The following is an 18,437-nucleotide window of genomic DNA, read 5'->3' as shown; positions in this document are numbered from 1 at the left end:
ATAGAGGCCTTATTTTAGAATATCGTTAACATTTTTCTTATACAGAATGGTGAACATAGCATTGTACACTTTATCATTTTCTTTATACCTCATATATATTATTAACATTTTTCATATTTCTATTTAATAAAAGTAAAGGTGCAACATCAGAAATAAAAGACTCTGGATGGATATGGAATGTTTTGTATTACTCTTCTGATGCTAGATTGAGCTGTCAGATTGATAAGAAATATCTTTGACTGGGGAAGCAGCCTGATTAGAAACAGTGCAAGCAAACCAACAAAAAACCTAGGTCAGGTCTAGATAACCATTAAGCTCTGCTAGATAGCTGAGCTATGGCAGATTGCAAAAATGCCTCAATTTCTCACTCCTCCCTGTATCCACACTCTTTGCATTGTAATTTTACAGCTACTGTCATCAAGAGGTGGAATCCGTTTGTCCACCCCTTGTATCTGGTCTGACCTAATGACTTGCTTTGGCCAAGAGTAAAACCATATTGGGCCAGTGTTAAGCACTGGCCTTGAGATGCCTTGAAGGCTTCTTTCTATTAACACCCTGCCATCCACTGTGTGAATTTATCCAAGCTAATCGACAAGTGGCCCAGTCAACCTAGCACCTCAGCCAGAAAACTGTGAAAGTCAGTGAGGGAAGCCATCCTAGACTAGTCAGCGTGGTCTACCCACTGCTGCCCTCCTCTGTATAAGCAGGTTCATTTGAAATAAGTTGAGCCCAGGATCAGCGAAACTACCCACTGACCAAAAGTCCTGTGAGAAACATCAAATGATCATCAAGTTAATAAGAAAGTGAGTTTGAGGGTAGTTTGTTACTCAGCAAAAAAAAAAAAAAAAAAAAAAAAACCTCAATCATGCAATCATGAAAGAAGATATTAATCATAAAAAAACTAATTTATAATTCTACAAGCATTTTGTATTTCTTTCCTATGTTTCTTTTTTTCTGAAAGTACTTGTAAAACATATTTACTGGATCATAATTGTATAAATTCATGAAACAGATATTTGTATTATGTATAAAATGTCCCCATTTTGGAATATTTGAGACAAAAAAGTCCTCAAAAATGATCAAATCTGAGTAGATGTATTTTAAACTACTTTAAAAAGTATATCAAATAGGATAAAGTTTCTTAAGAAAATGGAAAAACTCAAGGGAAAATGCACAGGTTTGAAGTTGAGGTAGGCTGATGTCCCTTCTCTTAACTTATGGCACTGTGAAAACCAGCTGTATGGCAGAGCCACCATATTCATGAGAACAAGAGCACAGGGGTGGCAGAAGGTATTTTTAACAAAGTCATCAAGGCACTCATGAGGACGGCACATTTTCCATGAACGAGCAGCGTAACTCAGTGCTTTTCTCTAACACCACATAGCATAATGGAAATGGCAGTTTCAGAATACTGATTCTCCCACAGGGAACTCAACAGTAAACTAGGAAAAAAGATCACAGGTTCTGACAGCTGATTGGTGAATTAATTAGGTCTTGCACTTTTTTTTTCATGCTATTGTAAATTACATGTAGAGCATGCACTCAGAGTCATAAAAAGATTCCAAGGATGCTAAGTGTCACACAATAGTAGGGCAAAATGTAATGAGAATCCAAAGGGAGGCTCAGTGTAAACAGGTTTACCAGAGACTTGCTGAGATTAAGCTCACTTCTTAGGGGGAAATTAAGACTTGGGTGGTAAAATTATTTAGTCTCCAAGCAAAAGGAATTAATGTATTTTTAAAAAGTACTTTCTCTAAAGTTTTCTTCATATGGACTTAACTTCTTATTGTAAACTTTTTCTTATCAATCTTTAAAGTCATTTGTCCTCATGCATTCTATCAAGTGACAGGAAATTTTGAGGAGAGACCATCAAGAGAACCATTTTTCATTCTGCAATGACTACATTATTATTACTGCGAACTATAACCTCTCAAGAAGTAGTTTTTTGTTGTAGGCCTCTACTGAGAAGTGCATCTTGTTAGGTAACATATTGTATTTTATTTATCACCCGTGAGCTTGTGAGCAAGTTAACCTTTTGAGTACTCAGTTTTTCCATCTACAGAATGAGGCTAATGATAATATTTTTTCATAAGGCTGTTATGGGGATTAATAAATTAAACACAAAGTACTTAAAATAATGTCTGGCACAGTGTTATAGAGGCTGTTGCAAAAATACTGATACAAAAATGATGTTCTCTTATTTCCACTGACATCCATTTTCATTTAAACATTGGTTTACTTGGTGGACGAAGATCTTGATTTCCAACATTCTGAATGAAAATGGAGTTTTCCTCGGAAGACAGTTTTCATGGAGTTGGAGTATAAAAATACTAACAGAACTTCACATATTGAGGGCAGGTGTGTAAGGGTTCCCAGGACACTTACTATTTTCACTATTATCTTCTGTAGCTGGGAAGATAAGGTGATAAACATAGGGCAGACATGATATCTATCAGTCAGAAAATACAAGGACTTAAATTCATTGCAAGCCTCCTTTCTGGTGTGGAGAAGGGAATTGGCAACACATTCCAGTATTCTTGCATGGAGAATCCTCATGGACAGTCCTGGTGGGCTATAGTCAGTGGGGTTGTAAACAGTCAGACACTACTGAGTGACTAAGCATTTCTGGTGACAAACTGATGGTGATCTAAGCATGTGGAGGTGCAGTTGTCTTTTGATTAGCTATTCACCATGCCCTGTGGGAAAGGCATGCAGTACACGCAAAACTGATTCAGTGCACCTCAACTCGGATCAAAAGATTGGGAAGAGCCATGAAGAGGATGCAAATCAAATGCTGAAATAAGTTCCTTGCCTTCAAATCTCTTCCCTGGTGGCCTTTAAAAGACTTCCCTGGTGGCTCAGACAGTAAAGCGTCTGCCTACAATGTGGGAGACCCAGGTTCAATCCCTGGGTCGGGAAGATCTCCTAGAGAAGGAAATGGCAACCCACTCCAGTATTCTTGCCTGGAAAATCCCATGGATGGAGGAGCCTGGTGGGCTACAGTCCATGGGGTCACAAAGAGTTGGACATGACTAAGTGACTTCACTTCACTTCTTCAAATCTCCAAAACAGCTATTAATATTAGGTTGGCCAAAAAGTTCATCCAGGTTTTTCTGTAAAATGAAAAATCCATACGGACTTTTTGGCCAAACCCAATACTTTCAGGTTTTTGCAATAAAACACTGATCATTGACAAAACATATGGGTACAGAAAGAAAATGTAAAGCATTTAAAAGATGATTCTTACATTTAGTTCCTTCCTCTTCCCCTGTCTGCTGTTCACTGAAGATAACTACTGAGTCATGAAGGAATCAACTATTGCACACACAGGATACCTGAAGACCAGTATAGGGTTGAGATAAGCACAAAAGTGAACCAGTATTTCTGAAAGAATCCATTTGAGATTAAATCTGAACCGATAAACATTAAGAGAACTGAGGTATGGAAGTACCTTATTGAAATAAGTGGGACTCTGATATTCATAAGAAGCAAAAATGCTACCATAACTAGGTAATATGAGATATTTGGAAAACAGAAGAAAGAAATTAAATACTTACATTGAGAGTATATGCTACATTCTGCTTATTCCTAAGAGGATTTGAGATGGCTAAGTTGTTTTGGTATAAGATAAAAATATCTTGTTTTAACATGGATGGGTTCAATAATGTTAGGGATAAAGTTAGTTCCTGCTTGAAAACAAGTAGCTAGTGTCTAGAGGAATCCAGGACTACTGGACTTCTTTCTCAGACCACAGGGCTACTTTCTATGTCATTTTTAAAGGAACTGTCTACAAGGAATACAGGCAACTGGGCAAAGTTCCACTTTCTTATTACCAGTGTTTAGGACCTAAATGCTAAGAAGAACTGTGATAAGCTGTGCTGGAACCAGGATTTGGATCAGAAGTCTGAGAGATTTCTGCTACTCTACTTCGAATTCAAAACCAAATTGTATTGTAGACACTGATCAGATCAGATGCCTTCAAGGAAAATACAGATCAGAGGGACCTGCCTAGGGATTAAGTCCTTGGTCAGTTTACCATGTGGAGAGATAGGATAGAAAGGAGAAGTGAAGTGAAGTGAAGTGCAAGTCGCTCAGTCATGTCTGACTCTTTGCCACCCCATGGACTGTAGCCTGTCAGCGCCTCTGCCCATGGAATTCTCGAGGCCAGAATACTGGAGTGGGTAGCCATTCCCTTCTGCAGGGGATCTTCCCAACCCGGGGATCGAACTCAGGTCTCCCACATTGCAGGCAGATTCTTTACCATCTGAACCATGAGGTAGAAGAGTGCCTTAATAAGATGACTGAGCTTCTCCATGTAGGAAGACCTCAGCCTTTACAGTGAAATACAGATAAGGCAGACTCATGCCTACACACCTACATGTTCATCAATGACTATCCCACAGTCCCTTAGAATCGCCATTTAGATTACTGTCTCTTCTTGGGACTTACTTACATATTCCTTCTCCTTAAAAAGCTCTTCTGACAGATATTGCATAGGTAACTCCTTTTCATTCAGTACCCAGCTTAAAATATCACCTCTATAATTAGGTCTTTTCTGATAACACAATTCAAAGCAGCTCCTCAGGCTCTCAACCTATTTTATTTCCAACTTAGCGTGCCTTATTACTGAGTATTTTCTTTTGTCTATTTTTATTGTTAATGAACTCCACACCCTACAACACCCATTGAGAACATTAGCTCTGTGAGGACAAGCACTTTATCTATATTGCTTACTCACAGACATAGGAATTATAAGTGAACATGATAGGCACTCAATAAATGTTAACTGAATGCATACATTCATGAACGTGTGTGTGTATGTGTTGGTAAGCCAAGAATGGTAGCAGAAAAAGAGCTGCTTCTTGGGAACTTCTTATATCAATATTAGCCATAGCTAACATTTACCAAAAATATGTATTAATATACTAAGTGATTATCTTGGTTAACATTCACAACACCACCATAAGATAAACACTGAAAGAAGACAAGATGGCATCCTGACCAAACCTACCCTAGAACCAAATAAAACACATGGTATTCGTGCTCAGACTGATCAAAGGCAGTTGTGCTTAATATCATTTATGCCATTCAATTCTATTTACTCACTGACACCTGAAACAGAATCAATTATAAGCTTCCTGATGGGATGCTGTCTATGGGGTAGCACAGAGTCAGACATGACTAACATGACTTAGCAGCAGCAGCATCCTACAAGGACCTTCAAATAAATCTATTACACGATCTACTGGAATGATAAGCTAAAAATAAACAAGTTGCCAGGAGAAACCCACCTCCCAGTTTGGAGTGCTGAAACTGGGGGGAAGTGTGTTGCATCATCTCCTTATTGGAGACACTCTACACAGAATGAAGAAGAACCATACCATGAATAACATTACCACAATAAATGTAAACATAGGTTTCTGACATCTATTAACACAAATCGGCATAGGTTGATTGTATTGATTGAATTTAGTGACCTTCTATAGAGTGAATACAAATATTTTAACAGTCTTATTTAATACACTGATAAAATTACAGCTATATTTACAAATGAAAAATATTCATATTATTCAGGCAATCCTCCTTCAATGTTATTTCTTGCTACTACTTTGCTGATTAATACTGGCTGGGAAAAATTGTGGTGTATATATTGTATGATAAGTAACAGATTGTACTCATTTGGTGTTACTAATTAAAACAAATCCTTAGGTTTTAAAACATGCATAATTTTGGCATCATCTAGTACTTTGGCCACCTCATGCGAAGAGTTGACTCATTGGAAAAGACTCTGATGCTGGGAGGGATTGTGGGCAGGAGGAAAAGGGGATGACAGAGGATAAGATGGCTGGATAGCATCACTGACTCGATGGACATGAGTTTGGGTGAACTCCGGGAGTTGATGATGGACAGGGAGGCCTGGCGTATTGCGATTCATGGGGTTACAAAGAGTCGGACAAGACTGAGCTACTGAACTGAACTGAGCTGAACTAGATGCCTAAGGCAGAATACTTATGTGGACAGGCTACCACTGTACCTATGCAGAGAAGTACAAAAGGGAATATTTGTAGTCAACATCTGGACTTTCCCCAGGAAAAACTCTGGTATTACCCAATACATGAACTTTCTTATTGAAAGGTCAACACCTTATCCTAATCGTAATCCTAAATTATTTAAAAAAATAATAAACAAGGTACCCATAAAATATTCAACTTTAATCCATTCTGTAAAATGTACTCCTAGGGAACTAACTGTTGGGCTCTAACTCAAGAACAGTGAAATGGCAAAGCATATAGTTAGCAATGGTTGATGTTAAGTCATTCTTTTTACCATCATTAATACATGAACCTCAATAACAATATCACACCATAAGCAGTAGTTCCATCATCCTATTTTCATAGATTATTAAAGCCTCAGAAACCTCCCCTAAATTCCCAAAGTGACAGATGCAGTAAGTGGAAACCAGGAATGCTGCACTGGGTTTGAGATTGCAACCACTAAAACATTCTGCTTCACTATTGGAAACATGTCAGATAGGTGAAATTCATAGATTTGGGGAGCTAAAAGGAATCTTGAGGTTCACTTTCATTCTAATATAGATGAACTAAAACTGAGTAAACAGTTGACTTAAAGTTGATATCCTATTCTACTAAAATAGAATTATTCCAGGCAGATTAAACCTCAACTTGCTCAGAAAGGAAATGAGGGCTTAAATATTTCAACCCACATACTCCTGAATTTCTCTCTCAACTTCAGCTCTGAAGACAGCCTACTTATTTCACTTTCTTCAAAGTAATAAAGCCAACACTTCCACCCTCTGCCTCATTGGAAAAATTCATTATTAAAGTATTCCCAGACCAAGACTACATCCTCCAAGTTGCACTACTACCGCTGGGAGAAAAGCCTAAACCAAAAATCCCTGAAGAAATTCTACATTTTTTCTAAATAAAATTTCTTTATAAAAATCATCTTAAATTAAGCAAACATTAGCAAACCTAATCCAACAATACATAAAATCGATCATACAACATGATCAAGTTGGATTTATTCCAGGGTTACAAGAAAGGCTCAACACATACACCTAGAGATTGTCATCCTGAGTGAAGTAAGTCAGACAGACAAGGAGAAATACCATATGACACCCTTTATATGTGGAATCTAAAAAGAGATGAAACAAATGAGCTTAGTCACAAAACAGAAAGATACTCACAGACTTAGAGCATGAACTTATGGTTGTTGGAGGTGGATGGAAGAAGGGATAGCTGGGGAGTTTGGGATGGACATATACATACTGCTAAGTTTAAAATGGATAGCTGACAAGGACATACTGTATAGCACATGAAACTCTGCTCAGTGTTGTGTGGTGGCCTGGATGGGAGGGGAGCTTGGGGGAGAATGGATACATGTGTATGTATAGCTTCACTGTTCACCTGAAATCGTCACAACATTGTTAACTGGCTATATACCAATACAAAATAAAAAGTTTAAAGAAAATCAATAAATGTGATACACAACATCAACAAAAGGAAAGATAAAAACCACATGATCATCTCAACAGATACAGAATAAACATTTGACAAATTCAACAGTCATTCATGACAAAAAACTCCCATCAAAGTGGCTATAGAGGGAACATATCTCAACATAATAAAGGCCATTTATGACAAACCTATAGCCAACATAGCACTCAAAGGGGAAAAGTTGAAAGCTTCCCAATAAATTCAAAAACAAGACAAGGATGCCTCTCTCACTAGTTCTCTTTTACATAGTATTGGAAGTCCTAGACACAGTAATCAGACAAGAAAACAGAAACAAAATGTATCCAAATTAGAAGGGAATAGGTAAAATAATTACTATTTGCAGATGATATAATACTCTACATAGAGAATCCTAAAGTCTCCACTCAAAAACTGGTAGAACTAATAAATAAATTAAGCAAGGTTGCAGGACACAAGATTAATACACAGAAATATGTTGTGTTCCTATATACTAATAATGAAATACCAGAATGAGAAAGTAAGAAAAAGAAAAAAATCCTGCTTAAAATCACATATCAAGAAAGATCCAGCATTAAAATGAATGAAGTAGGGCAAAGGCCAATATGCTGAAAATTATAAAACACTGATGAGGGAAACTGAAGATGATTCAGAAGAATGAAAAGATATACTATGTTCTTGTACTGTAATAATCAATATTATTAATATAGCTGTATTACTCAAAGCAATCTACAGATTTAATGCAATACCTATCAAAATACTCAGGATATTTTAAGAGAAATAAAAAAAAGTCCAAAATTTATAAGGAACCACTAAGGATCAGAATTGAAAAGGAATCATGAGATAAAAGAACAAAGCTGGAGGTATAACTCTCCAAGATGTCAGACAATACTGCAAAGCTATACTCAAAATAGTGTGGTATTGGGGGGGGAATGGATATATATTAATAGATCAATGTAAGAGAATAGAGTCCAGAAATAAACCCACATACCTATGGTCAATTAATCTATGATGAGGAAGGCAAGAATAGGCAGTAAAGGAAAAACAGTCTTTTCAACAAGTGATGACTAGAAAGCTGGATAGTCACATGTAAAATAATGAAATTAGAACATTCCCTCAAATCATATACAAAAATGTAATTAAAATGGTTTAAAGACTTAAATGTTAGACAAAGTACCATAAAACTTCCAGAAGAGAACATAGGCAAAACCCTCCACTCTTTGACATAAGTTGTAGCAATATTTTCTTGGATCAGTCTCTGGAACCTAATTAAACTTAAAAGATTTGTACAACAAAGAAAAACTAATGAAATGAAAACAAAAACAAGAGCCTTTGAGAACTGGAGAGTGTGAAGAAGAGAGGATATATGCATGCCGCTGCCGTTGCTGTTGAGTCACTAAGTCATGTCTGACTCTGTGACCCCATGAACTGGTGAACCGCCAGGCTCCTCTGTCCTCAGGATTTTCCAGAAAGGCATACTAGTGTAGGTTGCCATTTCCTCCTCCAGAGGATCTTCATGACCCAGGGATCAAGCCCGCGGCTTCTGTCCTGTCTCCCGCACTGGCAGGCTGATTCTTTACCACTGAGCCACCCAGAAAGCCCAGATATATGTATGTGCGTGTGTGTGTGCTAAGTCATTTCAGTCGTGTCCAATTCTGTGCGACTCTATGGACTGAAGCCTGCTAGGCTCCTCTGTCTCTGGGATTCTCCAGGCAAAAATACTGCAGTGGATTGCCATGCCCTCCTCATGGGGACCTCTCTAACCCAGGGATCCAACCTGCATCTCTTAAGTCTCCTGCATTGGCAAGCAGGTTCTTTACCACTAGCGTCACCTGGGAAGCCCCTAGATATATATCTATGTATAACTAATTCACTTTGCTGTATACCTGAAACTAACACAGCATTGTAAATCAAACAATACTCCCATATCTTCTTAAAAAATGGAATATATAATTCTTTCAAATTATAGGTTCCCTCATTATCACATTTGCTCAGGGCAGTTATCTTTGAGTTTATCACTGTCCTTTAATTTGTGTATTCAGTTCTCAGTTGGGAGTCTTCTATTCCCATTCTGAGTTAACCTATTTTACAGAGCCTTCTCTGTTCAATATGCCTATTCATTTCATTCACATTCTAACTGCACGCTGGCTATCACATGGGATACATTTACTTTCTAAACTTGAATATATGCTTCTTTGTACAACATAAAATATCTCTGCTATATTCATAATTCATCTCACTCTTAACCAATACTGATATACATACACATACATATTCTGATATTTAGAATGAGGAAAATAATTTTTTAAAATTCACCTAAAGTTTTCAGGAAATGAACATTAGCAATAACAAATAGGTGCAGAGTTCATTACCTGTGGGAGTGAGTGGGGCAAAGTTAAAATTTCCATCTGTCACTTTAGATGAAGATTGAGGGCAAAGGAAAAAGAGTCAGTGTTTGGGAGTAAGGAGCTGAAAATGGAGGTGAAAGTGAGCTTATTTGTTAGAAAAAGTCTCTAAAATATATGGGCTCTGTCCTTTCATTCCGCTTATGATACCTGTTTTAAACTTCTGTTAAAATGAAAGTTCTCAGTGCAAATTTCCATATGGCTTGGATGTTTTTAAAAACCACATCAACATTAAATGAAATATTAATAACAAATGAATTGTATGTATTTCTCCTTCTTTTGCTGAAAAAATAAAACCACCTTCTATCTACTATCAAAGTATATCTGAAGACAGCCAGTGTTCTTTGGGTTCACAAGAAGGGATAGATGGTAGACTTTCACATAAATTCAACAAGAAAACAAGATATGAACTTACCAGGATTACTTGAACTGACCAAAGGAACTATGAAAGGCTATACTATAGAAATATTTAAGGAAGAAATAATAGTTCACAGTGTCTTCAAATCACGTCAAATTTACCATATTATAAGTGCCATTAAATGTTCTCTTTGATTGGAAGGGCCCTGTGAATGATGGACAGTTTTGTGCTGAATAGATGAGCAATTTCCTCTAATTCTCTTCACATGACTGCTCATTCTTTGCCTCTTAGCTCATCCAAGTTAACATAATGGAGCCCCTCGTAAAACATTGAGTCATGTGCTTCAGCGTGCAGTTTATGATTTAAGTTTTATCAAGATGTCATGATATTTAAAATTTGAACAATTTAGTCTATTTTATGTATATTTAATTTCTTTCCTATTATGCCTTGAAATGTATTTCTATTTCTAATTTAAATTTCTATTTGAATGCATAGAAAATGTGTTTCATTTAGAAACCAAAACACCATTCTAGACTTATGTGTTTATGTTTGTGTCTATTTCCGCCATTTGTACTTGGACAAGCCATTTACATACAAGCCATTCTGTCTTTACTATTATTGTTTGTTTGACAGACATGCAAAACAGTGCTAGAAGCAGGCATATTTCCTTTCTTAGAAACTCATTTTTCAGATGAAGATGTTCTTTTCTTCACTTCTTGGTCTTCATGAGGACACAAGTGAGCAGCCCCATGTATCTCCCTTTAGATGTATTAAATGAGGTTTTCTTCATAGTTACTAGCCAAACCTTGTCTTCCTGGGCACCCTGGAATTCTAAATCCTTTCTCTGTAATCTCAGGTGGTGAAAAGAAAGCAGTGATTGCAAATGTTTTACTCTCTTACAACTGAAAACAAAAATAAAACAAATAATAAAAATAAAATTATTGTGATGCTTGTAGAAGGACCACTAGTAGAGAAAGACAAAGTAGAAAAACTAATAACATCTCCCAAGGAAAAGAAAGTAATCCACATTATAAATACTCAAACCACTGAAGTAGTTTCTACTTTTGTAGCTGTAATTTTATAAACTATAGGGTGAGCAAATGTATATTTAGGTATACCCTCCAAAATTAATGGAAAAAAAAAAAAAAAGCCCAGATGTAACTCAACTACCACTTTAAATTAATAATAATCTACCTCCAACACAATGACCTCAGTCATAAATACTAATAAAGAAAATATCTTTAGCCATTAAATTTTATGTGTAACATGTGAACATGTTAACATAGTATTTAAAGAGACAAGATGACATTAAGCAAACAAAAACAGAGAACAGATTGTCTGAAACACATAATACATATGATAGTTTTACAGAGGAAAATGCATAAGCCTAGAAGTGGTTGTCAATATGTCAATAACTTCCCCCAGTCACTTCAGAGCTAACAAGCCAGAGGAACTACTTAATTAAATGTATGACCAAATAAAAGAAAATTTACTTTCTTCTTAGTATAAAGAGAATAAATCTTAATACAAAAAATAGCATTTCATTACATCCTGAAAATACAAATAAAATAAATCTGGCATTTACCTTATGTGATGAAAAATCCACTGGACACTTTAGAAGCCCAAGTAGCTCATGATGCAGCTTCCCAGTGGCAGTCTTCAATTACTATAAATAAAAGGTGAAAGATAACGTTTAGAACAATATATGTCTCTGTAGAGTGATGCTGATTAGCTGTTAAATGTTTATTATCACTTATCTCCATTTAAATATTAACTCCCTCTTTATTGCTGTTATCATAGATTTTGTTAAATGCACAAAATAGAAATGCAAGTTATGAATTTCTGGGACTTCCAAGGCACCAAATAGGCTCCAGATTACAAAACTACAAAAAATAAAAACTATTCAATCCCATCTTATTTTACTGGGAAAGGCAGTTGAAGTATGAAAACTAAAGCATTTATAATGGAAATGTTTTCTTATTATGTACACATTACCAATATAAATACTTTTCTGGTTATAGCACTGAGTTATAAGTATTATGGGCTGTTGGCTCCTTGTCTCTTTTTACTATTGACTTCCTTGCAAGATTTAAGCAAGTATTTTTACTTTGTTTCATAATTTTCCTGGAGAAGATTCATAAAATGTGGAAAATAATAGTTATAAGTTTGATATGCTGATATATAATATGTAGGCATGTAGGTGGCTTCTACTTCTAGACAATATATACTATCTCTCTCTCTTTCTCTTTAGTTGCTAAGTTGTGTCTGACTCTTGTGACCCCATGGACTGTAGCCTGCCAGGCTCCTCTGTCCATGGGATTTTCCAGGCAAGAATACTGGAGTGGGTTGCCATTTCCTTCTCCAGGGGATCTTCCCAACCCAGGAATCGAACCAGGGTCTTCTGCGTTGTAGGCAGATTCTTTACCAACTGAGCTATGAGAGAAGCTCTATACTATACAGAGTTCATAAATTAATAATACTGTTTGTATAGAATGGGACTATATTCCATCCCTCTCCTACATCTCCCTCAATCCAAACCTAATGCATAGTCCTCAGGCACGAATCCAAGTCTCAGGCATGCCCTCAATAAAGCAGCATCATGGACATTCTACCTCCCACCCCTTTCTGAAACTCTAATCCAGTAAGTGGCAAAGAAGATGAGAGTAGGAACAGAGACAGTGGGGGAAATGGTGTTTCTAACTCGGAAGTATAACTTTGTCAAGGGATGTGCGGCACATTTGAACGGAAATAAACGAGCATCTTCTTATCCCATTGTAAGAGGGTCATATAAGTTCATGTTTTAAGGGCTGGATTCATATAAATTACATTACTAACTCAGTGTTTCTAAAAGCTGCTATCAGAAACTGTGTGTGTGTGTGTCTGTGTGGATTAGTCACTCAGTTCATCTATTTAGTATATATAGATGCTCAGTATCTATAGATACTCTTTGCAATCCTATGGACCGTATAGCCTGCCAGGCTCCTCTGTTCATGGGATTCTCCAAGCAAGGATACTGGAGTGGGTTGTCATGCCCTCCTCCAAGGGATCTTCACAACCCAGGGGCCAAATCCACATCTCTTACATCTCCTGAATTGGGAAGAGGGTTCTTTTCCACTAGCGCCACCTAGGAAGCCCCAATATAGATAGCAAATATCTATATACACTTAATACTTATATGTTTACACAAATATATAGGTATTTGCATATAATATATAGCATATATATACATATATAATTTTTTACTAGTTCCCTCACTACGTGCTCTTTCATTTCTTTTGTCTGCTCTTGAGTATTAGAACTCACTTTGAAGAAAAATGCTTTCCAGACAAATAAATTCTGTATAGTGAATAACACGTTGGGTTAGAATCCAGAAAGACATCAGAAGCTACATTTACATTAGAGAGAAACAAACTTTGAAAGAAAATGTTAAACACTTTTGGTGAGAAAGAGAACACTCTAAACGTCATAATAATGGGACGCTAGGCAAAAACTACTGAAATGCCAAAAATGACTGCACAGCGTTTTAGAAGTTTCTGGATGTCCTGTAGAATTCTCCTGCTTTCCTAAAAACACATCAGCTAGTCCAGTGCCTCATCACTTTCTAACTCTGTGTTAACAACTGACTGGCTGGATCTCATTTTGCTATTCATATCTAAACAATTCTGAACCTTTATTGAACGGTCTCTGTGACAAGTGCTGTAATAGGTATTTTCATATGGTGATCTCATTTAATCAGTAAAGATACACACAGTGCCATACTTTGCAGACAGCCGCCACTGTCCTATATTATATGTCTCAGCATAAAGTCACTAAATTGGAATTTGCATGTTCCATAAAATAAAGTGCTACCTGCAACTAATTATAAGTTTTGTTTTATATCATTAAGTCACTTAAAATATTTTTTAATGTCTAAAGTGTTTATCGAATAATTACAAATATATATGGAATGTGAAAGCTATCAAATAAAATCTACCGTTTAGTTAATTGAAACATATTTTAATGTTTCAGTGGAGTAGGGAGGTGATCCTGGAATATCACAAGTCATTTTCTTATGATCATATCTAAAAATATGACATCTTTAATGAAATAAGAATGTGTATTATATCAGGATTTCCTAATGTTGCTTGGAGAAGACAATTTAGTTAAGATCAAATACTGTTTAAGAAAGATATAAAATAAGCTCTAACAGCAAAGTAAATGGCATATATGCAAAAGAAGTAGCCAACTATAAAGAACGAAAGAGATTATTTTGTTAAATGAAAAAAAAAGGAAAGAAAGAAAACAATGGTTGGGTCAGGTAAGGTAGTGGATACAGAAGATGGGGGAAATGTCTTGATAAAACCCAAAAAAGTATGTGTATCTGTGTGTATTTCTTTTGGTGGGAGTTGAAGGAGTACAGCTATCTAAAGAGAAATTCCTTCTGAGTTTCCTGGGTTATTCATGGAATACTGAAGAAAAAATTAAAGCTATAATTCCTAAAAATGAAATCAATGGTTATAATAATGGGGTCAAGAATCTGATCTTTGATACAGATCACCTTCTGGATAAAATGTAATGGATAAGGTAAGAAGTCAGGTCCAGATGTGGTCCTAGATCATGTGACTCATTCCTCTTAAATTGAGGAGATCTTTTTTTTTTCCAGTAGTCACATATGGTTGTGAGAATTGGACTATAAAGAAAACTGAGCACCAAAGAATTGATGCTTTTGAACTGTGGTGTTGAGGAAGACTCTTGAGAGTCCCTTGGACTGCAAGGAGATCCAGCCAGTCCATTCTAAAGAAAATCAGTCCTTAATATTCACTGGAAGGACAGATACTGAAGCTGAAACTCCAATACTTTGGCCACCTAATGCGAAGAACTGACTCATTGGAAAAGATCCTGATGCTGGGAAAGACTGAGGTGGGAGGAGAAGGGGATAACAGAGGATGAGATGATTGGATGGTATCATAACGCCATGGACATGAGTTTGAGTAGGCTCCAGGAGTTGGTGATGGACAGGGACGCCTGGTGTGCTGCAGTCCATGGGGCCGCAAAGAGTCAGACATGACTGAGTGACTGAATTAAACTTCACAACAAAGGGATCTAGGAAAGTAGCAGGAAAATAGTAGTAACAGAGTAAATACTGCTCACAGGAAGCAGAGGCAAGGAATGAAAAGTCAGTTTCATAAAAAATGATCAGTGTAGCTTGGCTGAGCTAGAATAGCTCAGAACAAAGAATTTGAGGAAATATACCCTCAACATTTTGAGTGAGGCACACAATTTGAGATAAGTGATAATGCCTGCTGCTGCTGCTACCAAGTTGCTTCAGTCGTGTCCGACTCTCTGAGACCCCATAGACGGCAGCCCACCAGATTCCCCTGTCCCTGGGATTCTCCAGGCAAGAACACTGGAGTGGGTTGCCATTTCCTTCTCCAATGCATGAAAGTGAAAAGTGAAACGGAAGTTGCTCAGTCTTGTCTGACTCTTCGCGACCCTATGGACTGCAGCCTACCAGGCTCCTCCATCCATGGAATTTTCCAGGCAAGAGTACTGGAGTGGGGTGATAATGCCTAGCACACAAGAAAAGGGGACTTGATGAATGCGCATCTGCAAGTATTTAGTAAACAGAAGATAGCCCAAGCCAAGTAAAAAATAAAGAAGAATCTGTTTACATGCTTAGATTGTTCAATAAAGTCACACTTATAGCTGGCAATTTACCTAATAGAATCCTGAGTACCAACTTGGAAAAGGTACATAAAATTTAAACGTAATTTTTTACCATAGGTGTACAAAAATTATGTGTTTCCCCCCAAGATCACATGAGTAGTTATGACATAAATATACGACAATATTTTAAGTCTTCTGGCTTCCAAGTCAGTTCCCTTTTCATTAAGTGATATTGTTTGCCTTATTTACCATCTCCTATATTAGATGTGTGCGTGTTAAGTCGCTTCAGTCCTGTCCGAGTCTTTGCGACCCTATGGACCATAGCCTGCCAGGCTCCTCTGTCCATGGGATTCTCCAGGCAAGAACACTGGAGTGGGTTGCCATTTCCTCCTCCAGGGGATCCTCCCAAGGACTGAACCCATGTTTCTTATGTCTCTTGCATTGGCAGGTGAGTTCTTTACCACTAGCACCACAAAGGAGTCTCTATTACAATTGAATCCCAAATGTGTATAATACTAAGCACATGAGGACTGTAAGGACAGCACTGGGTTGATGTGGGGATGAACATATAGTGAATTTACCACAGTCCCCAGCACTTGGTGTGTGATTAAATGGTAGCTGTTATTATTATCTACAAAATGAGAAAAAATATTAATAAGAGGATGATACAGTGGTAAGGAGAAAAAAAAATATTCAAGGGATCAATGAACATACTATAACACCAATTTTAGGTGGATTAATATTTTTAACATACAACCAGGGCTGACTTAACCCCTATTCAAACAAAAGTGACTTTAATTCCAAGGTTAGACATATATCATTATAAATTATAAAAGAACCACTCTTTTATTTACTTCTTTAAACAATATAATAATATTTTAAATTGATTCAAACAGAGGGAAGAATATACTTTAAGGAGTATTTGAAAACAAGGGGAAAAACAGCCATCTTCCTGAACCTTCAATGCTATTTTAGAGGGAAAACATTCCTACACAGTGAATATTTATAGATACGAATACCATTTTGTTAGGAATTTATATCTCTACCTTCATAAGTGTTTAAGAGGAAAAGTCAGAAAAATCTCTGCTTTAAATAAAAAGGTAGACAATTTTACCATTCTTCTCTCGTTTTCCACAACATTTTCTAGTGATTCTTATACTTTATTTCAAAGTGAGGGAAAACAGAGATCCCCACCCCCACCAAGGAAATATGTAGTATGTATATGGCATCTTCTCCTAAATGTAAAGTAGTTCTCTCACAGAATTTTTTATCCACTATTATTAACACTTTGGAGAAGGTAATGGCAACCCACTCCAGTACTCTTGCCTGGAGAATCCCATGGACGGAGGAGCCTGGTAGGCTGCAGTCCATGGGGTCGCTAAGAGTCGGACATGACTGGGCGACTTCACTTTCACTTTTCACTTTCATGCATTGGAAGAGGAAATGGCAACCCACTCCAGTGTTCTTGCCTGGAGAATCCCAGGGACCGTGGGACCTGATGGGCTGCCATCTATGGGGTCGCACAGAGTCGGACACGACTGAATCGACTTAGCAGCAGCAGCAGCAGTAGCAGCAGCATTAACACTTAGTATACAATAGTCTGTGGGCTCTATGCAACCTAATTCTCAATTGATGTATTTAAGAACCTTTATTTAAACATATGGGGTTTCCTGGTGGCTCAGTGGTAAAGAAGCCACATACCAATGTAGCAGACACAAGAGATACGGGTTTGATCCCTGGGTCAGGAAGATCCCCTGGTGAAGGAAATGTCAACTCACTCCAGTATTTTTGCCTGGGAAATTCCACGGACAGAGGAGCCTGGAGGGTTGCAGTCCATGGAATCTCAAAGAGTTAGACAAAACTGAGTGACTAAGCACAACAAACACAACATTAGAATAGAAGGAAAAGGTGAAATAACATGCCTACTATGTGCCTGGATATGGATGGCTTAAAGAGATTATTTAATTTAATCATCATAAAATAAATCATGTGAGATAGATACTACTCTCTCTTTAAAAATGCATAACTGTGATGACTTGGGTGGGAAGGGAGGGGTGGGATCGAGGTTTAAGAGGGAGGGGATATATGTAAACCTGTATGTATAGGTGATTCACTTGTTGTACACCAGAAACCAACACAACGTCATAAAGCAATTATCCTCCAACTAAAAAATATAATTAAAAAATACAGAACTGAGGCTTAGAAAATGACACAATAATTTTTTTCAAGATCACAGACCTTTCCGTTATGTAACACTCCCTTCCAAGCACTAGCTATGGATACCTTTGGTCATGGGACTGGTTAGAACAAACGTTAAACTGAATGCAATGGTGCTTAATAAAACTCGAAACCTGTAATGAGTGTAGTAGGCCAGAACTGGATGAGTTAAGTGTTGTATCGTCAACATTTCAGGATTGTTACATGAAAATGAAAGTCGGAATAAAAGCTTTTCCTTCTTTTGTGTATTTTTGGCCACTGTTTCAAAAAATGGTTATTAAAATGTAATAAATCTGTTTTATAATTAATGTCAAATTT

The 18,437-nt window shown here is 37.0% G+C and overlaps 1 protein-coding gene across 10 annotated transcripts in view; it reads right to left on the bottom strand.

The window, feature by feature from the left end:
* Positions 1–18,437, bottom strand: part of LINGO2 (leucine rich repeat and Ig domain containing 2) — a 1,453,939-nt gene that overhangs the window by 813,998 nt on the left and 621,504 nt on the right. For all 10 annotated transcript variants that reach the window (XM_059889349.1, XM_059889352.1, XM_059889347.1 and 7 more), the window contains one exon: positions 11,842–11,922. The gene's annotated coding sequence lies outside the window, so the exon portion shown is untranslated. The remainder of the gene's footprint in view (positions 1–11,841; positions 11,923–18,437) is intronic.

This window comes from Bos taurus, chromosome 8 (genome assembly GCF_002263795.3).
Source record: "Bos taurus isolate L1 Dominette 01449 registration number 42190680 breed Hereford chromosome 8, ARS-UCD2.0, whole genome shotgun sequence".
NCBI lineage: Eukaryota > Metazoa > Chordata > Mammalia > Artiodactyla > Bovidae > Bos > Bos taurus.
The sequence above is the reverse complement of the archived record's forward strand: the minus strand, read 5'-3'. Positions and strand labels throughout refer to the sequence as shown.